This window comes from Phodopus roborovskii, unplaced genomic scaffold (assembly GCF_943737965.1).
Source record: "Phodopus roborovskii unplaced genomic scaffold, PHOROB, whole genome shotgun sequence".
NCBI classification, from domain to species: domain Eukaryota; kingdom Metazoa; phylum Chordata; class Mammalia; order Rodentia; family Cricetidae; genus Phodopus; species Phodopus roborovskii.
Genome location: NW_026126461.1, coordinates 14,554,878 through 14,582,366, shown reverse-complemented (window position 1 = coordinate 14,582,366; position 27,489 = coordinate 14,554,878).

Sequence of the window (27,489 nt, the reverse complement as noted above, 5' to 3'; positions counted from 1 at the left end):
ACTCTCACAGTGCGTGGAATAAGACAATAGATAGGATCTCGTGAAATCAAAAAGCTTCCGTATAGCAAGAGAAATTGCCAATCAAGTGAAGGGGAGGGGCACAGGATGGAAGAAAAACATTTGCAAATGTCTCTATAGTAGGACATAAAATTCTTTCGTATATGCTTAGGATCGGTTTAATAATGATGATATATATGGTATCACACATATACATACATACATACATACACGCATACATACGTACATACATCTCCTGTAGGGGAATCACCACAAGGCTGCTGGGGGAGAAAGGGGCACAAGAAGTCTTACTTTCCTGTGAACTTTATGAACTTCAATACCAACCTGCAATGCAAGATGTGCCCGTTGGTACAATGTTGGCACCACTGCTGTAGAGATAGCCAATCATTTTCTAATTAGATTAGCCTGCTCCACCTGCTCGGGGGGGGGGGGGGAGGGGGATCCGTGGCTGTAAACTGGGAAATCAGGTTAACAAACAACACTGGGTTGGAGAAATACCTAAGCCTCAGAGCGAACTTCACATTATTGTTTAGCTACATCGACACAGATCAAACTGTATTCTAAATCTATATTTGTACCCATAGAAAAATGGCGCTGTCATCCTAGCCACAGAAACTTCTTTCGGCAGTGAGCAGTGGTAAGCACAGAGACTTATGGGTGCACAAGGTACCGAGAAAAATGTGACAGTTGAAGGCTCAACCCTAAACAAGACACTTATAGCAACCTCTCTGGGGCTCAGAGAATATTATGGAGGGGGTGGGGTGTAAGTGCCAGAAAAGTAGAAAGAATGGCTATCAAATGTTATCTTCTGGGCGTGACATAGCCTTTGAAATCACAAACTCATAGCAGCTCCTGCAGCTATCAGTTTAATGGGTGTGTGTGTGGATCTTAAAGCTTCACTCTCTCTGCTAAACTATAGATATTGGTCTTCTAGACTCTAGAAGAGATGGAGTTAATTGTCTTCCATTGTTTACTGGTGGTGAGCCCACCAAGTCCAATGGATAGGTCCAAACACATCATCACACAGATGGTCCTGATTAAAGTCAGTGGATCACAAAATAAAACAGAAAGACAAGAATGTGAGAAAGGAACTTTAGCTTTAGAGGAGGAGGTTGATATGGGTGAGTGGGAGAGAGGAAAATTTGGAGATGTGAATAATCCAAACATACTATATATGTGTATGAAAATGATCAAAGAACAATTTTAGTTAATAAAGAGGTAACCCGGGAAATTCTCTGGTCTGTCTTTTATGCCTTAAGCTAAATTCATGTCAATAGACCATCTATTGTGGGATTATGTACCACTTTGAATATATTATTTAGAACGAGAGGCTATCTTAGTGATTGAAATGATTTTTTTACCATAGCACCAATTAGAGATGCCCAGGAGAGGAAGATATTGTCCTGTTGTCATAGAATTCATAAAAGTTAGGCATAAACAATCTTCTTGTAATCATTCCACCATGAATGACTTTAACTCCAAGTTCAGACTTCTAACAACATCCTCTCAGGTAACCATGGAAGGGCGCACATCTTTGACAATGCCCTTGGCCACAGCAGATGTGCTAGGATGACTGCAGAAGAGTTAGGTATAAAGTTTCCTCATTGCTTATAGACACAGGCTGTTCCTCACAATGAGTCACACGGAAAAAAAGAAAAAATGCTTTTCTCCATATCGTCATACAACCCTCTTTATTCTGCTCCTCACTGAGCACCGATGCAAATTTTTCTACTGCCTAGAGGAACCAGACATTACAAAACTAATGAAGTTATAAGACCATCATATCCTTTTTGTGAAATCATTAGCATCTTTCTCCTTTTGGGGCTGGGGGTTATCTTGGCCCATAGAACAAGGGGAGCTATAAAACACTATTACCATGTTCTACCACTCACCCAGATCCTGGCTACCTATGAAGCTTACTTTCGTTCCAAATGAGAGTGTGTTTTTGTCCCTGTTTCCACCAAAGAAACACAATAAAAATTAATTAACACCCCTTTCACATTTGTCCTTATTTGTTAGAAATCTAATTAGACCCAAGTAGAAGGAGGATCTGGCTATTGAGGTCAGTTTCTGTGTACTTTAGAAGGCCTTCGGTATTGGGCTCAGTGAGGATGTCAGCAGGATGCAATGGTCTTTAATTTACAGCCCTGTGCAAGTGTAAAGCAGAAAACATTTGTTGGGAAAGTCAATAGTGGCTACTAGAGCCAAATAAAAATTATCCCCAGTACCTGTGAAATAGCAATAATTATGCAGGCATGTGTGTAAGGGTGTTTGTAAGGAAGGTCATGAGGATATGGATCTTCTCATGTAATTGCTATTTATTGAGCATATAGTATGTGTCAGGCAAATTGTACCTTTGAAGTTTTATAAGAATTCAGCAAGTAAGTAACTATAAGAATTCTCATTTTACAGATAAGAAATATCTGGAGGAATATTTCTCAAGGTTTAAAGAGTGAGATGGAATTTTCTATTAATTTATAAGCAGTTATGGGGTAGAGTCCCTCAGAGTCTAGATCTTTCTCATAAAGTAAGATGACCACTGATCAGAGTGATCAGATAAGTCACTAAGGCAACCAGAGCAAGAACCTGCACACAGGCCAGTGCATGAATGACAAAGCTCACATTCTCCCAAATTGTGTCACACTGTCTTTTGGAAGTGCCTGCTTCATATATCAACACTGAGGGAATTACAGTAATTTAAGAGACATACACAGTTAACTAAAAAGAAACCATGTAGCCTCAAATATATGGGGCAAATGCCATCATCAAATTAATTTCTTTGAAGTGGAATCTTATTAATATTTATTAATATGAAGCACTGGGGCAAATTGATAAGTAGATTGGCTGTTGATGAAAACTGGGAATGATGGAGACTTGGAGGGGTAGAGCCACGCCCCCGCTGTCTTCTTGATGGATGCCATGTCCAATGCAGGATTTCTGTGCCCAACAACCCAAGAGAAGAAGTTTTGTAGGTCAGGCAGTAGAAGCACCTCTTTATTAAAGCATCCAAGAAGTACTTCCTGGTGAGGGTCTCTAACAGCTGGACTCTGCTGTGTCGGCAAAGCCAGTTGTCTGCCACACATTAAGCACAAACAATGGCTGAGTGTGATCAGGTGGCTTTTCTCTTTCCCAGAATCAGGGAGTACCTCATTTCTGTTAACCGACACAGCTCTTTCTTGAACTTCTGCAATTTGTCTTCTAGCATCTAGCTGTTGTAGCAGGAGCTTTACCCCAATGGCCACTGCTGTATCCTATTCAGAAGCTCAGGTTTGTTATGATCTACATGCAGGCAGAAAAAACCCTTTTGTTACAAGTAGCCACATAGCGCTTAGGAGAAAACCCATTAATTATTTCTTCTGACTGATGGTTCCATTCGTAAATAAAAGTGGCTGGCTTCTGCTACTGCCAATCTAGGAATTAAAACATTAAATAAAACAGAACCTCTCCTGGCTTTAATTCAGTTATGCACCCTTTCCTGTCTTAGGCATCATTCACGATAAATAGACTGAAAGGGAAGATGTGTGATTGCTCAGAGCAAAATTCCCATCACATCATTAGAGAAAAAAAAATAAGTAGATTGTAGACAGAGGGAGCAAATGCTTACTATGTTTGGCCACTCCATCACAGTTCATGCCTTTGTCTTCTCAGATGCTAGGGTTGCTCTTTGCCACATTGCACACCATTTCACTTATGTTAAGTTGAATCCTGGGACTCGACCATCTTTCCATATCCAAGTCAGGATAACTCATGCTGGACCTCTAATGAGTACTTAACTGCTGGGGCATGGGCGGCCCCTGGGATGGGCGGTCCTGGAGTTGGGTTACCTGATTGCATTTAACATGGGTCAGCAGCTAAATGATGATGGATTTCCCTGTTTGCAGCTGTCAGGAGAAAGTACATTTAAAACATCATGAGTTATTGTTGTATGTTTTATGTAACATTTCCTCTGAAACAAAATTAAATGAGAAAATGGGGACAGGTACCTCATTAATCCCAGAGCCATTTTGCTGATGTGTATCTCGGGTTTAGCTTGGCTTTCCTTGTTGTGACATGATATGCCCCATTGTCTATCCTCTAGGAAGGAAATTATGGAAAACTCTACCCCCCCACAGGGAGTAGATTTTTTGGGTGAGTGGAAAAGGTAGCCCTGTTTCTTCCCAACTGGCCAATGTGTCTCTGTCCATAAAAGGAAGTGCTTCGAGTTTCTCCTTTCACACACGTCACTGACAGAAATCTCTGGCAAAAGAGTCAGTACTTTTGAGACTAAAGCTGAAATGGAGCAGACCCTGCCATAGCCACAGCTGAGCAGCAGCAACGGGAGATATGTTGGTTAATAGCATTATCACTAAGTAAGCAAATGAATTATGAGTCTGCCAACAACCTGGTCTTAGAGAAGCATTTCCTTAATCTTGTGTCAAGTTGACATGAAAATATCCAGCATAACATCCCACTAAATATCCAACCAACTTGTTTTGAATGCATGCAACTCCAAGGGCAGAGACCATCACTAAAAGCTAAGACTCCCAATTGTGATGAGGAAACTTAAATGAATGCACACTTCTATGAATGTCTTTGCTGCCCAGGACTCATACCTGTGTCAAAAACCTGCTTAGACTATAATGTGAAAAATTTTGTATTGAATATCATTTTGAAAAACAGATAATTGCAAAGAAGCCAAGAGCTATTACTAAAAATATATTTATTTATTTATTTACCATGCATTTCCTTTGGTCTACAACTAATCCAAAGTAGCTAGTGTGCAAGCTACATTCACTTCTCAGTATTCAAGCTTTTATTCCTCTTTCCCAACCCAATCCTTTCTGGAAATGTGCTTTTCATCTACCAATATTCCGTTTGCGAGTGATTTGATTTATATCTAACATGGGCCAAAATAGAGCCACGCATGCTACATACAGAAAAAGGCTGGCCCTGTCCATTCTGCAGGGAAGGAATGGGTGAGGAAGGCATGTTTTGTTAATGTGGGAGGGACATGCACTCAGACTAAGGGGTGGTGAGATGCTACCCTTTAATGGTGATGGGAGTCGGGAAGTCTAGTCAAGACTTGGGATGCTGGCATGACAGCTGGCATGAACTATTCCACAAAGGCGTGGAATAGTTCAAGGCAATGGGAAATGTGCAAAGATTAGCTATCACCCAGATGTGAAGTTCAAAGCAGTAATTAGTAAAAAGGAACCCTGGAAAATCAGACAAGAGAAAATTAAAATTTAAAGGGCCCTTATTTCATGTTAAGAATTTGGGACTGTTTTTCCTTATAGAGTCAGGGAACTTATAAAGGATATTGAGCCACAGTGAGACATGGCCAGATGTCACATGTCCCATCAATTACTGGCTACTGGAAAACATTTGCGGTTGCTGTGACAGACGTTGAGAATGGCTACGAACCTGTTTCCATAACCCTTGCCAGAAGCATGTGAGCCTGAATGCAGGCTGTGCAAAGGGATGACCAGGGAGACAGAACCTGCATTTGCTTATCAAAATAACTATTAAAAAGTCCTGGAATAAAATATTGTTTAAAAAGCTATCTTCTCACTATATTGCCTAGGCTGAACTTGAACTTGTAAAGTCAAGCATTCTTCTTACCTTAACCTCCCGAGTCCTGGGGCTACAGGTATGCATCACGGAACACGAAAACATTTTGAAATTATATAATGAAATTAGATTAAAAACAAAATGTGAAGACTGAAGAATCAATACAGCAAGATTCCTTATCGTGCGGTTATCTTATCTGAGGCTCCTGCTTTGTATACACCTCAAAGCCCAAAGTTATTCTAGCTCCTACTTTCTAGTCCTCTACTTTCTAGTCCTTTTGTTGTGGAGAGATTGAAAAGAGCTGGCATCTATCCCTGGAAGTTTCCACAACAGGCTCTGTGTTTTCCTTTTAAGCATCATGGAATAAGCTTTAGACCATGGATCTATTACTATGGCTGGGACCCTGGGACCCAGGAACTGACGCTTGGAGTCTTGGGCTGTGTGCCCTCAAATGACACAGATGCTTCTTTATCTGCCTGTGAACATCTCTTCTTTGAAATTGGAATACTATTTGTCATCTTTTTATTTACTTCTAACATCTTTCTTGATACAGTTATTCAAAGGACATCTCAGAATTCTAGTCATAGAATTTATAATTTGGAAACACAAGAATATTTTATTTTATTCTTCACTGTTTGGTGGGAGCATAATAAACAGTAAAGTCATATTACCTTGTTAAGGTGGCTATAGGATTTTTCACCTGTGCTTTTAAATTAGGGGTCAGAGAATCATGACCCACAAGTCAGATCTAGATAAATCTAGACAAACTGTTTCTTTTAAAAAAAAAGATGTACTGGAAGCCATAATACAAGCAAACAAAGCAATCTGAAACAAAAGAATTGCCCCCCCCCAAAAAAAACCCATTGAGTTTGTGTTGTGTTGGTCATCTACTGCTGGCTTTGGAGATTTTTGTCTCATTTCTTTGGGAATTTCTCTTTTTATGTTATTGGTTCTTTGCTTGTATATCATGGCTTCCAATTTTGTCATTGTAGGGTTTGTGTGTATGTGTGTGAGTGCACGCGCTCATGTGTTTGGGCATGCATGTGTTTATGTATGTGTGCAATGTTTTTTATTTGTTTCTTTGTTGCTTTGTTTTACTGTTTTTTTTTTCTTATTTGTTTTCCAAAGAGAAAGTAAGAAGATGTGGAGCTGGAAGAGGACCTGAAGTGGAGGGAAACCATGATAGAATATGTTGTATGGGGATATTATTTTTTAATTTAATTAATTACATTAAAAGATGTACTGGAATGCAGCCATGCCTATGTTTGCTCATGCTGGTATTATCTTTAGCTGCATGTGTGTCAGAGAAGCACAGATCCTGAAATATTTACCATAGAGCAATGTCCTTCCTGACTTTTTCTTTGCTGACCTTCCTTTTCACCAGAATAATGTCCCTCTGGTAACCACTTTGTCCTGTGCTAAGGGTCCTTATGTTAAATTCTTGTAACTGAACTGATATGTCACCTCACTGGTGGCCATTTACTATGTGAGGATGGTCTTCAATACCATCAGTTTTTCCTAAGTTTCTAAAAGTCACCAGAATTGCTACTTGGAATCCCATTAGTAATTTCTGCATACATTCACACGGAAGTTTCTTTTACACATGGCACCAAATCTTGAATTTTTCAAGCTGTGGAGCTGAGTGGCCAGACATATGAAACAGTAAAATCTACCTTAGTTCTGTGATTTGTTTCCTCCAATTTTCTTTTATTTATTAAGGCTTGCTTTATGCCACTTTTGTTTTTTATGTGAAATAACTTATTTTTCATTTTTACATACCAACCTATTCCCCCTCCTCCCCCTTCTCCTGTCCCCCTCACCCTTCCTATCCCCCACCCTCTCCTCAGAGGGGGTAAGGCCTTCCCTGGGGAGTCAACAAAGTCTGGCACATCAAGCAGAGGCAGGACCAAGCCCCTCACACTTTATCAAGGCTGAGCAAGGTATCCCACAATACAGTGCGATCCACTTTAGTTCTTACTCACCTGAGAAATCAGGAGGTTGATAAACAGCCTTCAGAACAGGAAACAAAACTGGAACACCCCAGCTGGTGAGGATGAGGAGACAACAGAATTCTTAGATACAGGTGCTCGAAATGTGAATTAGTATAGTGTGAGCCGGAGGCAGCACAGAGGGCCCTGGGCAAATTAAATTGAGAACTCACATATGACCCACTGCTATAACTAACTGGGTAAACATGCAAAGCAAATGAAATCAGTATGGCAAAGACACAACTGCATTCCTGTGTTTATGTAAGCAGCCATGTCTGTAGCAGCACTATTCATAAGGAAAATATTACACAGATATGCAATAGCAATACCATTTGATCACAAAAATAAATGCAATTCTGTTGTTTGCATGAATGGACCTTGAAGGCATCGTGGTACACGAATAAGACAGGCGCATATGGATGAATTCTACATAGTCTCATTGATCAAAAAATGTTATCTCGTGGACATAGAGTGCAGAAGCATGACCACTCGTGTCTGGGTACTCAAAGGAATACAGATGATGCTGGTTTTCTATTGTGCATATATAATATAGATGACTATGGTTTCCTACTGTGCATCTGTAACTCCTGGGTCTAAAGTCTGGTTTTCTCATTCACTGCTTTAAGCGAATTCTTTGTAATTCAGTCTCATTCAGAAGATGGAGGTAATATTGTAAAATGTTTCATTTAAAAAAAGCAGCATACATAGACAGTGTTATAAAAGCACTACACACTTTATTGCTTTTAATTTCCTTCATTTTTGTCAATCTCTATTTTTAAAGAACTAGCAATGTTTCCTCATGGAAAAAAAGTTTGAAAAGTTTGTCTACATTCTAGCTGAACTCCCTCTCTCTCACTTGCTAGGTCCCCTGCCAACCCCTGCCATATTAGCTCTGTATCATAAATCTCCCATCTTCTTTGTTTGATTATTTGCCAAATGACTCCTATACATATTTTAGCATGTGATACATCATTATGCATTCATGCTGTGAAATATCTAACTAGAAATGATGATTAGGCTTATATGCTTATGAGACAAACTGCTTGAAATCCATTCTTTCAGCAATATTCAAGCATACTATATACGGTATATTATTAACTATATACTGTATTATAGCCACCATGATATACATTACATCTGGGACTTCTCCTCACTGAAATTTTGTAGTGTTTGGCAAGCATCTCCCAAGTCAGATCTTCGTCTTCCAGACTATGAGAGCCACCTATTTCTTCTCTCTGATCTCATGACTCCTAATCGGGTCATTTTATGACTGGTTATTTCACTTAACATGCTGATCTCCAGTCCCATCCACGTTGTCATAAATGACAGAGTTTCATCTTTTCATAGGTGAATAATAGTTTATATCTTTACCCATTCATCCTTTGATGGACACTTTGGGTGCTTCCACACTTTGAAAACAGGGCTCTAGTGAACATAGGAATGCAGTTATCTGTTTGCATATTGATTTTATTTCCTTAAGATATATACCCAGTAGGGGATGAATGCCTGACTGAATGGTAGTTATGGTATTAACTTTTTGAAGAACCTGCTTATTGCTTTCTCTATGGCTGTACCAATTTACATTTTTATCAACAGTGTGAAATGTTTCCTTTTCTCCACATCCTCACAGACATTTCATGCTTCTTGGATATTTATTTATTTATTTCCCTGTTCACCTATTTGTCTATTTTTATTTTATGGTGCTTGGGGTTAGATCTAGAGCTTTGTACATGATGAGAACAAACTATAGTACTGAGTTATCCTCAACCTATTTAAATTTCAATAATATTCATCCTAAGAGGTGTTATGTGAAATCTCATTACAGTTTAATTTACATTTTTCTGATAATCAGTGATATTCATAATTTTAGGATTCAAATTTAAATCTTTCATTCACTTTGAATTGATTGTTGCATGTAAGATAAGGGCAGAATTTCATTCTCCTGAATACAGAGATTCAAGCTTCCTAATACGATTTTTTGAAACGCTGTCATTTCCCTATGGTATATTTTTGCAATTGGCTGTAGATGTAAGGCTTTATTCTTGTATTCTCTCTTCTGTTTCTTTAGTCAGTGTATTTTTCCTATGCATTTCTATCAAAGGTTTATATCAAAATCTTGGTGTTTTGATAATCTTAGTTTTTCAATATTCTTTTTCTCTCATCTTTCATAAAACTCATCTCCAATTTGATTAAAAGCTTCAACCTAAGACTTAGGACCCTGGGTCTGGGAGGAATGCACTTGAAATGATTGGCAGGGTAAAGGACTTTCTGAACAAGACCTCCCTGTCATAGGCATTAAGACTAACAATAAATGGAACTTCACCAAACTAAAACTCATCTTACAGCAAAGAACACCATCATTCAAGTGAAGAGTCAGGCTACAGAATGGGTAAAAATTCTCAGTCTTTAATACACTTGACGGAGTGTTAGTATCTAGATGCACAACTCAAAACCTAAGCACCAAACAAAGAAACAACCCACATTGAAAAGTCAAGTGTGGTGGTGTTTCTGTGTTCTTCATGTTCAAGATTGCTTGATTATATGAGCTAATTTCTTCACATTTGTGACCACAAGCTAGATTTAACAATTGATAGCATTGAAAATCATAATGAAGGTTGAAAAGCCAAGATCTTAATTTTTTTTTCCAACGTGAGCTTTCTATTTCCCATGAGAGAAGGAACTGTAGCTTTCCTGCTGGTCTCATGCATCCCCCAAACAGTCTTTATAAGTAGAAGGTATTCATGGGTAGTGTTAAGGGCTGAAGTGAGCCTCACAGGGATGCAGAAGTCTACCAAGAGATGGGGAAAGTAAGCAATGAGTTCTGATCCTTCACCAGAAGCTGTTCCTCTGACCTAAGAACCAGTGAGTAGTGTGAAAATCCACAAGGGCATGGATAACTGGAGTTAACCAGAGTTAACAAGAGTTCAAGGTAACAGTGGAATGAAAAATAGGCAATACTTTATCATAAACATATAACTAGGGCCAGTCCTAGTTATAATAGCAGCTGTATAACTCCAGATACTATACTGAATGGTACTTGTTAATTAGCTTATAATTGCAGATATTTTCTAGAAGTGCAAGGAATTAAACACTTTCTATACTGAATCTGTTTAATAATGTTTCCAGTCTTCTTTTGTTAAATAATCATTTATGTTGTCAATAGTTTTTGAAGTTCTTAATTCGACATAAGCTTAGTAAGTACATATTTCACACCATACATTCTTCAATGGATGGATCAATTGTTTTAAAAGAAAACAGTAACACAGTGTGGCTATTACCATTCTGAATAAATACCACTTGAGAGGTATGTTCAAAATGACAATATGATGAATGCCAAACATGACAAAAAGGGACATCTATTGGCCTTAATGAGACTGTTATTTTCTCCAGCAAATGATGCATCTATTTAGATTCTGGAAATGACTACAGTGATCGCTTAAGTTGAATTTTAAAATTGGAATGCTCTGTACAGTGGAGAGGTGTTATAAGTATTAGGTGAAATTACAGTGAGTCAAACACATTTAAGAAACAGAGAAAACTCTAGCTGCTTAGACTAGTGTCTGGGACAGTAGACAAGATAAGGTAGAGAAGACATTTAGGGACAAATTAGTAATATTTAATTGCCACATGCACTAGGAAGTCATTCAAGGGATATCAGAGGGGAAAAAAGGCATTATGTTACATTTCAGAAAGATGGATTCCCAGAATTAACTCTCTGCTCACTGACAAGGAAATTCCTTGAGGTCTACAGACCTTTATGTTTTCCCGGTTTCTTCACCTGTGGTTAATATTAGGACCATTCTCTGATGGTTTGTCATATCTGTTAAATGAAATAATGTATGTAAAATTCTAAAAGCAGTGCAAAAAAATCACACCAAATGTCTCTCACTATAGTTCTCAGTGATGAATATCTCATTTTGACCTATGTTTCAGGCCTACTTGAGAGACGAGCTATTTACATCTTCCTGGATCACAGAGCATGGTTGCAGTGGACAGAGTCAGTGTGGTGTCTTGAGTTGCTGTCATTGTCAGGGTTCAGTGTCACAGCTCCTGCTGTGACTGACACCTCCTCTCCAGATCCCTTTGCTGCACACAGATTGGGGTGCCAGGAGCCCCAGGTGTGAAAGGACTAGCTGGTTATCACTCCTGCCACACAGGAGAGGCAGCTGTCTAGAATACAAGGTAAACCCTTTCTCCATTTCCTAAGCCATCGAAGTCTATAGAATCATTCTTTCTTCAGGGTTATCTCCCGTGACACTCTTTGAAAGGAATCTTGCCCACTGGATTTTGTGGATGTGTCCTTTTAAAATTTCTCTAGCATTTTCCATCACATAGCTGCTTCTGAACATGCTCAGTGCTGAAGTTCCAGAGATTGTAATAGCACACCAAATTTACTCCTTTAAAAGACAAAAATGACCTTTATTTATGGTGTGTGTGTGTGTGTGTGTGTGTGTGTGTGTGTGTGTGATATAGTTTTATAAGAGCCAATATGGCACTAAGAGAAAAAGAAAAAAAAAAAAAAAAAAACAAAGATAGAAAGGAAAAGAAAAACCCCTAATACCCTGTATGCCAAATGCCAATTCCAGGAATGACTTCCCGGAGGCTACCTTTGCTCCATCCCTGCAATCCCCTCACTGAGAAGTGATCTCATCATATTGCTCATCTAGGTCATACTTCTGACAGAAGCTCCCTGAAATGATTACATCTCCAATGATTCCATTTAGGCCCAGCACTTTTGCACTGGGACATCTACCTCAGCACTGGGTTGTGCCCCACCCCGTTGTTTATTGGAAGCCACAGCATCAAGGGTCTCCTGTTTATCTCCCAGGGGCTTTCAGCATACCCTCTTGTCTGGATTTCACTGGGTTTAAGTGGTCTGTTCTTAAATCAGTGAGAGGTGAAATAAGTTTCTTGCCCCATAATGTTAATGTGGAATAGGTTTTGATCAACTCTTTGTGGAGAAGAAAGCTCAAACTCGATAATGGGTAAAGTGTAAAATGAAACTGTATATAGACCTGTATGTCCAAGAAATCAATCCCGTAAAACCAAGAGTATTTGTGTAAATGACACATGCTGAAATAAGGTACACTTAGAAGCATCCCTCTTGACTAGTTTATTTCTGTGCCATAGACAAAATGAATTTGCAGTGGGGCTATTTGTCCCTTCATTTAAACATTTATTCACTAATGAATGCCAAAGGCAAGCTATCCCATTAAGAATTTCATTTTTCCTCTTCATTTTTCAAAACTCTAGCCACAAAATACTCTCTTATGTTATTTATTTTGAATGCATAATCACCAAGTACCTCCGATTTAAGAAAACAATATGCTGGGAACTTGTTTGTGGTGTTGAGAAGACTAATATGCAATGTTACTGCAGCATTGTTTATAGTAAAACATGCAGAAAACAACCTAAATATTCATCAATAGAAAACAGTTCAATAAATGATGCTCCATTTGGATAATCAACCATAAAGCTACCATAAAGCTTGTGGGATTTTCTTTGGCGGTAAAATTATTTGTTTTGTGGTGTTAGTGGAAAGAATAATATGCAAAACTTTGTTCTTACTCCTATTATAATTCAAATTATTTTCAATTATTCATGAATAAAATGTACTGTTAATAGTGATCATGTCTGAATTAGGGAATTGAGAATGTTTTTATCTTCTTTAACTATGCCATCTCTTTTCTAGTGTTACATAATAAACATATATAACTTTTATGATCACAAGATGAAGCCATGGGGCTCTTGTGTTTTTGTATTTTAGTAAGCCAATTCTGCATCCCATACTGTGTTGTCTCTAGTGTGAAGTCAAAAGAAAAATAAAATAATAGCCTGGATTTCAGGGCTTGCGGTTTAATGGGCAATACTAAGGAGACAAATACGGTTAAAAGAGCAATATAAAAGGAAATTAACAATGAAAGTGAAAAACTGCTTACTACATGCTCCTACCACTGAAAGAGTTCAGAAATTTGGATTTTGTGAAGGATCAGAAGCAAGGAAGCAGACAGAGAAGGTTTGCACAGGTGAACAAAGGCAAGATTAAATAATGGAATAAAGGACGTAGATGGTCTGTTTTCATCTTTTGATTTAGGGATCTTATTAGAAGAGAATTTATATCATACACAATATAGAAAAGGCTCAGTTCTAAATGCAAAAGGTGAGCCGGGCGTTGGTGACACACGCCTTTAATCCCAACATTCGGGAGGCAGAGGCAAGCAGATCTCTGTGAGTTCGAAATGAGCCTGGTCTACAATACAAGCTCCAGGACAGCCTCCAAAGCCACAGAGAAACCCTGTCTTGAAAAACTAATAAAGAAAGAAAGAAAGAAATGCAAGAGGTCAGCCTTGTTAACTTCATAGCTCCTCCATTTATCACTAGCTGGTGTGACTCAGCTCCTTTTCCAGAGTTGTAATGAGATGCCATGTCCAAAGCCACTTACCGATGGAGATTAGTTTCGGAGGGTTAGCCTATGACCATCACGGCAGGGAGCATGGCGGTAGGCAATAGATGAGACCTTGTGTCATGAGGCAGTAACCACAGGGCAGAGAGAAAGAGTTCCTCGGGAATGGCATAAGCTTTGGAACCTTGAAGCCCATCCCAGTGACACACCTCCCCCAACAAGGCCACACCTCCTAGTCCTTCACAAAAAGCTCTACCAGCAGGGAACCAGACATCAAATATTCAAGTCTATGGAGCTCATTCTCATTCAAAACCCTATATTCCATCTCTGGCCCCAAATACACTTGTAACCATATCACAACAAAACATGAACTTATTACAACTTCAGGAGTCTCCAAAGTCTTTCAAATTCTCAAGGCAGTTTCAAAGTCCAAAGTCTCTCCTGAGACTCAAGGCACCTCTGAACTGTAACTCCTTAGAGCACCAAAGAGCACATTACATACTTCCAACGTACAAAGGCTCAGAATATACATTATTATTAAAAAATGGAGGAATGGGGGAATAGTTAGAAGATATTGAGCAGAAGCAAGACGGAAAACCCACCAGGAAAACAAACAAAAAACCCCCCTCCCAAAAGCAAAACAAAACAAATTCTGTAGTTCTCTCCATGTTTGAGGCCAAATGGATTAGAGGGCAGGAAGCAGAAGCGAATTTCTGCATTCCTGGCTATAACACTCTCTGTCCCTGTCTCTCCCTCCCTCCCTCTCCCTCTCTCCCTCCTTCTCTCTCTCTGTCCCCCCTCCCTTCCTCGCCCCCCCCCCCACCCATGGCTGGATCTACTGCCTGTTGCTGCTGTCCCTGGCAGGCATCCTATACTGTGTCAGATCCATTCAGGTTTCACCTCATAGCTCCATGTAATAGCCTCTCTGGGACTCCGAGCACAGAATGCCGCTACCACAAACCTGCCTCGAGCCTTTTCCTCCTGCACCCTTCGAGTCTCCGAGCACAGAACCATGAGACTGGTGTAGCCAAATTCATCTTGCCTGCTTAGAGTAGAACCTGACTCCCTCCTTGGATTCCGTTTGTGTCAGCCTTCCCTCCTCGTTTCTCTTTGGGATGTTTTGGTCCACACATTTCAGCAGTACCCAGGAAGAGTATTGCCCTGAGCTCACCACACCCTTTATTGCTTTATTCCTTATTTCCTTCAGCACAGACTATAGCTCCAACATTAAATTTTCTAGTGTTCCTTTTCTGCTCAAATTGTACACGTGTGTTTCTTCCTGCCCTATTTACTCCCTTCCATTGTACGTCTGCATAAGAGAGATTACTAATAACGGCACAATGAAGTCAACATAAGGCTATATGGAAATCTCATCACCAGTGATATTAGTCCACAAGTCCTCAATGTAGCCTCAGACAGAGTATTCGGAAAAGGATAAACACACATACACACACACACACACACACACACACACACACACACACAAATGACAAAATAAATAAATGAAAAGCCCCTCCCCACAAATAACAAGATTGGTCCGTAGCCCAGCTGCTACTGTTGCTCTATTGCTGGACATTCTCTTGTCCTACCAGATCCCTCCCACCACCCTGGACCCCAAATAATCACACAGATGCTGTATTAGTTATGAAGCTGTTGGTTGATGGCTAGGGCTTTTTATTGGCTAGTTCTCTCTTAATTATTAACCCACAACTACTAATCTATGCATTTCTACATGGCCTAACCGCACCAGAGAATACCTAGCATGCCCTTTCTTCCTGGTCCCTACATGGAATCCTCTTGTGGCGCCTCTCTGTCTACCTTTCCCAGAACTCTCCTCATCTCCTAGCCCACCTATCTTCCTGCCTCTACTGGCTATTAGCCAAACAGTGCTTTATTTATCCACCAATAAGAGAAGCATATATACAAAAGGACATCCCCCATCATCGTTCCCCTCTGAAACCTCTTGAGCTGGACATCCATCCACATTTCTCCCAGCATTACTCTCTTCTTGCTCCAACCAGGATGATCCGTTAAGGTCACCTTACATCATTCATCTGTTCTTCCAGTTCAAAGTCTTCCAGATTCCTCCAGGAAAACAGAAACAAATACAGCACAGTCCTGCGTGGCATAGCAGTAGTCTACTTCCTGGTACTTCTCTGTAATGAGACACTATGGACAAAGAAGAAAGCGTTTATTGGGACTTCTCAGCATGGCCACCATGGTGGGAAAATGGCGGCAGGCAGGCATGACAGTGATGCTCTAGATGAGTGCTCGCATCTTGAAATAATAACCATGAGGCAGAGAGAGAGAGAACACAGCCTCACATGCCCATCAAGCCCACTTTCTCCAACAGACATGTCATAAGGACAAAAAAGAAATAAACAAAAAAAATCAGAATTAATTGACGTTAATTTGGATTAGTGGCTATTAATTTGGATTAATGGATACTAATTTGGATAGATAGTTATTAATTTGGATTGATAGATACTAATTTGGATTAATGGATATTAATGAATTAATTAATGAACGGATTAATGGCATTGATGGATATTAAACAGATATCTCCATGGTAGTCTATCGAACACTAGAGGACTCAGCAGCAAAGGGACATTCTGGTGCATAAAATAAATATCTACAAATTCAAAAGGTTTAAAATCACTTCTCGTATCATCTTAACTGACCACAATGCAACAAAACATAACATTGATGCCAGTATCACTCAAATACTAAAACTAGGTAAAGACACAACTGTAATGAAAACTTCAGGCCAATATCCTTGATAAACAGAAACTCAAAAATGCTCAGTACAATATCTGCAAACAAAATACAGACAGATACAAAATAGATTAGAAACCATTATGACCAACTGGCTATAGCGGAAGTCCACAGAGTAGAAGGAATCAATCCTTGTCATCTGTAATCTGATAGGAGATTAGTATTCAGGATATACAAACGAATAACCCATTAAAAAATGGGCCTGGAACCTCAATAGAGTGTTTTCAAAGAAAGAAAAAAAATGTCCAAGAAATCAGGAAGTGATCCCCCTAACACCAGGGATGGTCCCACTAAAACAGGGATGGTCATTGGCCCCACTACTCGAGCTGCAGCAATAAGGCAAGAAAAGGAAATTAAAGAAAAAGATGAACTCAAACTATCCCTATATTGGAGATGCTAAGAATTCTACCAGGAAACTTATAGAAATGATTAAAAAAAAAAAAGACAGCATTGTGGTAGGATATAGAATCAACTTATACAAATCAATAGTTTTTCTATTCACCACCAATAGACACAGAGAGAAGGAAATCATGGACACACTCCTATTCACAATAGCCTTGAAGAAAACAAAGCCTTTTTTTCAGTTGGTGGCCAGGGCTTTCCAAGAGATGCCCAGAACGTACAGCTGTTGCCTTTTGTTATGCCCCAGGCTGGACGGCGAGCCTATCGCTGAAGACACCATGGGCTTCAGACACAGACATAGAAGTCCCTGCGCAGGAACCGACATAAATGACTGTGGTGATTTATTATTTATGATTTAATAAAGCTTGGCCAAGGACTCAGAATTCAATGCTAGCCACAAGCCATAGAAGTCAGGCAGTGGTGGTACACACCTCTAATCCCAGGACTCAGGAGTTGGGAAGATGAGCTGATGTTGGTTCAAGGCCACACTGAGTTACATGAAATTGATCCAGTCCTAAAGAGAAACAGCTCACACAACGGTGATCTCAACACTTGGGATCGCATGCCTTTAAACCCAGCTCTAGGGAGGTATAAAAGGAAGAAGCAAAGGGTCTCATGTGGAGACGTAGTTTCCAGACAGTGAGAGAGAGAGCTATTATCTCCAAGGATTTGTAGAACCAGGGTCACACTTTCAGTCTGAGGTAGAGGTAGGAGCTGCTTTGCTTACGTATCCATCAGTTTGAACCCCAATATCTGTCGCTGTGTTTTTATTTTGGGGGTTACAAATACCCTCTCCCCATGGTACCTTTCATGGTACCAGAAGGCACTCCCACACATAAAGCTCAGCGAATATTTCCGAAGAGGTAGAAAGATTTTGAGAGCAGGAGGATCAGGGAGTTTGCTGTGAGGGTATGTCTTCTAGTAACGCCAGCAGCTAGAACTGTAAAGTCTCTGACATGACTACACAAATATTAGCTGGATCAGGAAGACAGCAATGAACAAGACTACATGCACAGAGAAAAGCCTCAGTTCTACACAACGACTACGGGCAACTGGGTAAAGTTGGAAATGAGAGAGGCGTCCTTCCCAAGGAAGAGCACACCAACCATGGGCCCAGTTCCAAAGAGGCAGCCTCAACACATACATACATGTAAAATGATACAGATTCAAAAGTTTATACAAAGAATATGTATGTATACACAAACACATATATGCATACAATTACAATTCATGGAAAAAGAGGACGTGAATTTCAAGGATAGTGGGGAGGGTTATGTGAAAGGGTTTTTAGGGAGGAAAAGAAAGGAGTTTCTTTCAAATAGAAATACCTTCTGTTTAAGGGTAGAAATACTTTAACTAACATTCACAATCTCAATAACTGATTTTTAAAAATTAAAGGTTAAAAAGTATATCCTCTGCAATGTCTTCATCTGTGAACGTGTATTGAGCGAGATTACTCTCTTATATAAGGGAGACAAGGGAATGGAGGAGTTTTTAATAATTTACCCTCCTCCCTCTCCTCAGAGCCGTGTGTGTGTGTGTGTGTGTGTGTGTGTGTATGTGTGTGTATGTGTATCTGTGTGTGTATGTGTGTGTGAGTGTGTGTGTGTGTGTATGTGTGTGTGTATCTGTGTGTGTATGTGTGTGTGTGAGTGTGTGTGTGTATGTGTGTGTGTGTATCTGTGTGTGTATGTGTGTGTGAGTGTGTGTGTGTATGTGTGTGTATGTGTATCTGTGTGTGTATGTGTGTGTGAGTGTGTGTGAGTGTGTGTGTGTATCTGTGTGTGTGTGAGTGTGTGTGTGTATGTGTGTGTATGTGTATCTGTGTGTGTATGTGTGTGTGAGTGTGTGTGAGTGTGTGTGTGTATCTGTGTGTGTGTGTGAGTGTGTGTGTGTGTATGTGTGTATGTGTATCTGTGTGTGTGAGTGTGAGTGTGTGTGTGTATCTGTGTGTGTATGTGTGTGTGTGTGTGTGTGTGTGTGTGTGTGTATTTATCAGGAGTGTGCTCCTCTTGCCAACATTATTGGTACCAAGTCTTGACCACAGACCTTGCCGGCCAGTCTTGCTTGGTGAATAAATCTATTCTAATCATCCTGGTGTCACTGTTGCTAGAGTACAATATTCGCTGAGAGTGGAAAGATTTATCGTGAACTTGCCAGGCTCTAGTGTAAATGAAAAGGAGAAGAAGAAGCAAGAAGCAGATATGAAACTTACCAAAGGTCTCAACAATATCTAACCCAAACACTAGTTTAACTATGAAATAGGGCAAAATGGTGGTCCGAGCAGAACTCATTTCAAAATTTGTGTTTAATGTTCTTTGAAAGCAAATCTGTGACTAGGGAGAAACATCAAAGGCATATTCCCAAGGGATTTCTCAAGTATGAGCATGAAGGTAAATAGAAATTACTATGCAGAAAGTAATGGAAAAAGAATATGCATTGCATTGTCTTCTAAGTTCATTTCTTTGTATATGTCCCTATTATTGACATTAGTACATTGTTGCCATATGATTTTATCTGTTCAGCTCAGCTACCAAGATCCAGGGTTACAACAGACACTTGCACTGCTTTGGAAGAAATCCTTTCCAGTTAAATTTCCTTGGATCAGGTTTAGACATACATTTTATCCCTTGTGGAAACATCTAGCAGAATGTGTAGCCCGTAAAACAGGGAAGGCACAAAACAAAAGATGCTAGAAACCCCTAGTCATTCTGTGGAAAGTTATTCTGTGGAATACCGTGGTTGGTAACTTTTGATGTAACACCAATCCACGTTATTCTGACATGCCTGTTGTAATAAAATGTAAAGACCTGAAAGAATTTTCATCTACTCACAGCATATTTTTTCCTACAATTACATTTCTTTTATAAATATCCCTGGAAAAGAACTTTATGAATCCAGTAAGCCCCAGATTACTATACCAGTGACCTTATTTCTGGTTGTCACCAGCATCCTGTGGGAAAAGCTGAAATCTGTAATCTTTCAATGATCCGTGAAGATTAAACCTTTAAGAGGGGACTTAAGGCATTTTCTAAATAGGGAGAAGATATCTTGATCCAGGGCCCTATAAAATGCTCATCATTTTAGACCATGGTCTCAGAACGGCTCTCGCATGAGGTAAATCATCAATCAGCGGGTTTAAATGTGTCGGGAGGAGCCTGCATCTCCATTTCTCTGCCCACTACATTTGGGCTTCGCACAGCCTACAGTTACTGTCCATTCGGTTAATATTTTTCTCTGATGGGGATGACAAACCTGCAGAAGATTGTTTGCTTTCTCTTCCGTATGTCACAGCTCATTTCTTCCTTAGTCACAACACTGGTGACCTTTTTGTATTTTACCTTGGGCCACAAAGAATGATCTGGCAAAGAATTAGAACCTTAGGACACACACACACACACACACACACACACACACACACACACACACACACACACACACACATTTGCTTCCTGGAGTTCAGAGAGTGGTCTCACAGAATTGAACATCACTCCTACAGTCAAGTGTCCCAAGGTGTTGTCATTGAAATATCTAGGGGTTGCTTGGAAATCTTCAGAGTTCAGCCAGATGTCATGAAGATATTCTCAGTTCTTCTAGGGTAGGAGAAAAACAGGGGAATGAACAGTCTTGCTTGAATTGGTGACTTGGAAGTTGGACAGTACTAAATACCGAGTTGCCTCACCGAGCCCAGATCTAACTGCAGTAATACAGTTAAGCTGTTAGTGATGAAAGCAGGATTGCAGTGGTAAATGCCTTGCCTAAAACTAGTGTTGAAAGTGTTTCCATGGCAACTGTATTAAAAAGCAGTATGGCTTGGGCAGTCTATGGGGCTGCTGGCAGTGGAACCAGGTTTCATCCCTAGGCTTTTTTTGAGCACATTCCCTACAGAGGGATACTCTCTCAGCCTAGACAGGGGCAAGGTCCTGGCACCAAATGATGTGACAGACTTTGATGATCCCCAATGGGAGGCTTCACCTTCTCTGAGGAGTGGATGAGGGTGGGATGGGGAGATGGTGGGGTGCACGGGAGGATGAGAGGGAGAGGGAACTGGGATTGGTATGTAAAATAAGATTGTTTTTAATTTAAAAATATATATATATATCTTCAATATGAGAGGTAAAAGGGAGACATGTTGGATGGTAAAAGGGAGACACGTGGGAGAAGTTGAGGTCATGAAAGGGAAGACAGAATGATGTAATTATACTTTAAAGATACATTAAGTAAAGATATCAAATACACACACACACAAGGCAGTTAGTGCGGGGATGTCTTGCTTGTACAAATAAAGCCTATCTGAAGGTCAGAGGTCTGTGCAGACAGACAGAAAGTGAGGTAGCTGGACAGAAACAGGGTATAAGCAAGATATCACCACATATTCCCCATTTTTGTCTAAATATTTTTAAAAAAGGTTATAATTAATATAAGAAAAACTCTATACAATATGCACATGGCAATAAGTACATTAGTGTCTATCCCATTAGCATATGACAAATTCCAAGAAAATACTCCATATCTATTCTTTCTTGTCAAAGTCTTGTGTCTAATTTACTTTCTATTCTAATTTGCATTATCAGACCATCTTTTAATGTCTTTTAAACCTATTACACTTAACACATCTACAGTTAGTTTATTTACTGATTCTGGTAAACAAGGAAAACGATAACTGTACTATTTAGTCATCAACTCCCTCAGAGACCCAAGATGGAAATAACATTAACTGTGTAAACAGGAAGAGCAAGCAAGCAACTTCCAAAAAAATGTGAGACAAAAATGTAAATTGAGCTCTTAATTGGTCTAGATAATAAAAAGTCGGCTATAGAGGGAAACGTGGAGAGGTCGGAGAGAAGGAGCTAGCCACGGCACACCTCCCCTCCTTAGGTCTCAGCAGACCAGCATGACATCCTGTTTCCACCCAGCTAGCTCCTTCCTGTCTCTCTGTACAGACCTCCAGACCTCTATGGTTAGCTAGTGGCAAGCTCCGTTCTCTGACCCTCGAACAGGCTCTATTTGTACAAGCCAGATAAGTTGACTTAGAAGGAAGGTCCTGGTTAAAAAAAAAAAAAAATGACTCCTCCTCCCCCCTTTCTCCTTGCTCTGTCTTGTGTGTGTGTGTGTGTGTGCGTGTGTGTGTGTGTGTGTGTGTGTGTGAGTGTGTGTGTTTTAACCAGGCTACGATGTAGCATGAAGACCCTCACCAGATTCTAGTGGTATCATAATCCCATTCTCAAAAGCCAAGTGTTTTTTTTTTTATTGATTTTGATTTATCCACTCTGTGACAACAGCATTTGTTTTACTTCACAATAAAATTTTCATTCATTTAAAAAAATATTATCTGCCTTTTGCAATTGATGTGAGCTTTCCAACACATTTTACACACATGCTTTTCTAAACTCACAGATATTGACCATATTTTACGTATCTGGTTTGCCTTTTCCTAGTTGCATCTTTTGATGAGCAGAAAATGCTTGATTTTAATAAGCAAATTTCAACTGATTAATGTTTCCCTTTTTGATTATGATTTTTGGATTCTATTTAAGAACTATCTCTATGCTTAACAATATTAATATACTATTTTAGAAGCTCAGATTTTCAGTGTAACTTTAGATCCACAGTTCATCTGTAATTGATATTTACTTATTAATGTTTTTTGTTATTTGCCTTGATATCATTTACACAAAACACCTATTAGCAACTTCATTGTACATTACTGTTTTCTGAAAATTAGGATGACTTTGGTATCTAAGTCTGTTGTAGATTCCCTATTCACTCCACTGGTTAATGTGTCTGTCTTTGAGCCATGCACTGATTAAAACAATAATCCCATGTTTAATTTGCAATTTCATGGATCAAAAAATGTGAGTGAGCTCCAGTGGAAGCTATCCATGCAATGAATGGGTTATCATTGCTGTTGGCCAGCAAGGAAGTCCTCTGCCTGACTAATCCCAGCTGGGCTAAAATGGTACAGAGGTTAGTGCTTGCTACCCAACAAACTAGCCTTGGTTGTGATAATCCTATCAGCGAGAGCATGTTGAGTAGAGATGGACAAATATACTGAAAGTCTATACTCAGTACTGGGACAATGCCATTTGTGTCACACTCCAATCACAAACTTAACTCAAATCCCAAGTGGGAAAAGAGATTTCAATCTCTTTTCAAGAAACACAACTGTTTCTTGAAATCAGCAACACTCTACCCTGGATATGATTATTCACATCTTTCTCACGTTAAAAATATCTAGATATGTAACAGACAATATTAACAGAGCTACTGAATTCAGACAAATGAAGTCAGTATTTAAAATGGCATGCATATGCACATTATCATATTATATTAAAGGTAAGTATATTCAACATGCTTCCAAACGGCAACCTGGTTCCCTGAAGACATAATGTCAGAACAAGGACTTCACATTGATTGATGTTAGAAAAAGAACATTTAGAAAGGATCCCTCTTAGGAGCTAGAGGGTTGGCTCGGTGCAAAAGACTGTGTTCTGTGCATGTGGATCTCAGCTTCAACCCCTACACTCACGTACAAAGCCAGGTGGGAAGCACATACCTGTAATCCTGGCACTCTGGGGGAAGGAGACAAGAGTGTTTCTGGGGTTTGATGGCTGCCAGCCTTGCTCTAGATATAGTTAGACACTGTTTGGAGGGAATAGGGCAGGAGGTAAAAGAGCAGGACGCCCCATGTCCTCTTCTGATCTCACACATGCCCCTGAACACACACCTGTGCACACAGCACACAAACAGCTTAGCTAGGGGCAGCCCTCGCCTCCCATGTCCATGGCTCCATTTGCAGGCCTGCTGAACTGGGTGATCAACAGGGTATATAATAGACTTGCTAGCATCTACAGGGTCTGCCATCCTGTGTAGTCAACAACCACCAATTCCTCTGCTGCAGGTAGGTCTATAGTGGGATAGGAGACACAACGATTCATAGTCTTTGTGTTCATTTCCACAACATGTCCACATGTCTCTCCCTCTTATTTCTTTTTGTTTGGTCTTCTACACGTGCTCTTTCAGTATCCTTTAACTAACCAGCAAAACATGAGAACAGACCACAAATCCATGTAAGCCAAACCTAGATCATTTTTTTTCACTCATACAATGTGAATATTCAAATTCATAGTTTCTTTGCAACCAGAAAGTTTTTGCCTCATATTTTTTTTCAAGGCCATCTCTGGGAAAGTTTTAACTCAGCTGTGACACATTCTTGCAAAGCATGATATATTAAACTTTCTTCGTTGTTGCAAAAAAAAAAATCTGTATGGGAATCACAAATGAATTTTGAGACAGATAACACAGAAACTTGAACATCTTACGCAGTATGCTTGCGTGTGTTTTACTGACTTGGACATTTCTATCATAAGTGGGCACTTACCTGCGGCGTGTGTCCAACATGACCAGGAAATTCTAGCCTTTCAGTCATGATGGGTATCTTTTATTGAATATTCCTCTAGACTCCAGTGTCTGCTAGGGCAAAATAACACACCACTCACTTCTTTTTAAACAACAACTGATCCTCAATCCCCAGAAAATGGCCATGCTAAGAATCACAGCAGCCCACAACTTGACTTTGCTATGGGGACTTCCCAGACTCTTTGCACAGCTCAAGGCAAAGCTCTGCACACTGTGTTTGTTAGCTATTTCCTTAGAAGGAGACACTCTGTGGAGAGACTTCTTCGTATGGGGTACAGTAGAATGTCTTCCAGAAGAGTAGAGTGATGATGAATGGGTTAGGGGCAGTGGGACTGGTCTCAACTAGAGTTCAGCCCTCAACTGATCAGTGAGGAATCATAGAGTAAGTCTTCTAGCAAGTCCTTCCTGGGCAGCATAGCTAGACCCCATGGGTGTCATGACACTGGCTGAGGTCCACCTCCACAGGTGATGTAGCCTCTGAAGGAAAGCAGAACTGACTTCGAATTTGTTTGAGGGCATTGAGTGTAGGTTGTTATTAGCTTATGAGGTCAACAGCTGGATGGTGAAGCTGTTGGGGAGAGCACCTTTAATTGCAACCAAAATTACCGAATGGTTCCCTTGGCTATGGGTTACACTCAACATGAAGAATATTCTAAATCACCCATGAAGGAGTTAAGCAGTAATCCTATGTTAGTGTGTATCTCTAGCAAAATCCAAATCAGCTCACCAAACATATTCCTCCCTTTTATAATTGGAAGTGAGGCTCATGGTGTGAATGCTATTCACTATTTTAACCAGGAAATCCCAACACAGCCCACATTACTGCGTCTGTAGAGATAGTACAGATACACAGTGAACACAAAAATATTCAAGGGGATTATCTCACATTCTCCATCACACATTTGTGCAAGATGATTGATTTCCAGGTACAGCAAATATTGTTACATCATCAACAAAAAGAACTGGCATTAACTTTTTTCAGAATGTCAAGACTCTCGTAGGCCCTGTACCCAGCATTGTGAGAAAGAACAGAGGCCATAACCTACTAAATGTCACTGTCATCTCCTCATATGAATATGACATGGTTTTGACCTTCTTTGTTACAGAAATGTTAAAATAGCAAAGTTAGCGGTCTTCAGTTGCATGCCAAATGCCAGAGATCAGATACATTCCAGTAAATACAGCATTCAGCGTACGATTGTGTTAACACCGAGTCAGTCAGTGTCATAGAAATCTTCCATCATCCTCCAAGATCCACCTGATACTTCCCATTTTTGGGCGAATGAGGTCTGTTCGGGGATAAAGCCATGTTTGTCTAAAGCAGTCACCAGGCATTTATTTTCTTCAAGGGTGCACCTCTAAAACAGGAGTCAATTCTCTCCTCTCTGAATTTATCAATGTCAGCATCACATGCACTTTGCTGCCTCTCTGAAGCTCAACCATGTCTCTCTGACGTTAGATAGGTCAAGCCCCCTTACGCTAAGACACACTGACGTTTTTCTTGCCATTTCTGCAAATCACCTCATCCCCACTAGGTAGAAAATCTTGGGGCTAATGCAAATAGTATTTTAAATTTCATACCGTGCAAAAATGCAAGCTCCATCCCCTGGACTCTCTCAAAGTGATTGAGTTTGGAAAGAAGGTTTTTGCAGCCAAAGCCTAACAATGACCCCCTGATTCCATACAACTGGGCCTCCTTTATAAAACGGATGCATTTGGAAGACAAAAGCAACAGAGCTAAAAGGGAAAACAGTACATTAAGAAGAAAGCAGACCTTGGGTGATACATCTGTGTTCCAAGTAACACAAGTCTACACACACACACACACACACACACACACACACACACACACACACACACAAAGAGAAGCATGATCTACCACCTGTCTCTCAGAAACCATCAGTGACCATCAATGTCTGTGAGCAAGCTGCCCAGTGTCTGTTTCTAGCAGGCTACCGGAGCACACCAGGGAAATCTAGGGTGTGCTAAAAACGTCTACTGTTTTGATGATGATCCAAGGAGCTGACACTGGATGAGTGCATTTGGTTGAATACAAATTATTTTTAAAGTTGCTATTAGCAAGGGAATTAAATGATTTGTTAATATTTCAAAATGATGGCTGCTGCCAGTCACCTTTTGTTCTTTGTGACAATAAACTGCTGTAAGTAATTAATATTCTTACTGCTAAGTGGAAAGTCACTGTGACCACCAGGAGCATATAAGATGGCTGTGACATAATGGGATTGGGAAGAGTGAGTATAAAGACCCTGATGCACTAAAATACTATCACCTTCTCTGTGTAAGGTCTGGCAGGAACCGGAGTCTCATGCGATGTGGTCACTTAGGGGTTAACGACGCAGGTGGAAGCTTCCTAGAGGCCTAGCAGTACTGTAAGTAGGGCTGATGAGGAATAGCACCTGCTCTGCAAGCCTGAGAACATCAGCACTGGGCACAAGAAAGGAGACAGGTGGTTCCCAAGAACTTGCTTGACACCAAGCTTAGCAAAAATGGCCGACTTCTGGTTCCATGAGAAACTTTCTTCAGAGAAATAAGATGAAGGGACACTTGACACCCTGCTCTAGCCTCCATGTTTGTGGGCATGGGGTTGTTTACACACTCACACACACACACACACTCATATATACACTCACACATACTGACACACACACATTCTCACACACATGTATATATTCTCACACACTCACACGCACATGCATACACACACTCACACATGCACACACTCTCTCATACACACACACACTCTCACACTCTCTCTTACACACATGCACACACATTCTCATACACACTCTCTCTCACACACATGCACACACACACGTGCTCTTTTACACACACAAGCACATACATTCTCTCTCTCTCCCATCCACCCACCCACCCACACACACACATACACACACACACACCACAATGAAACCT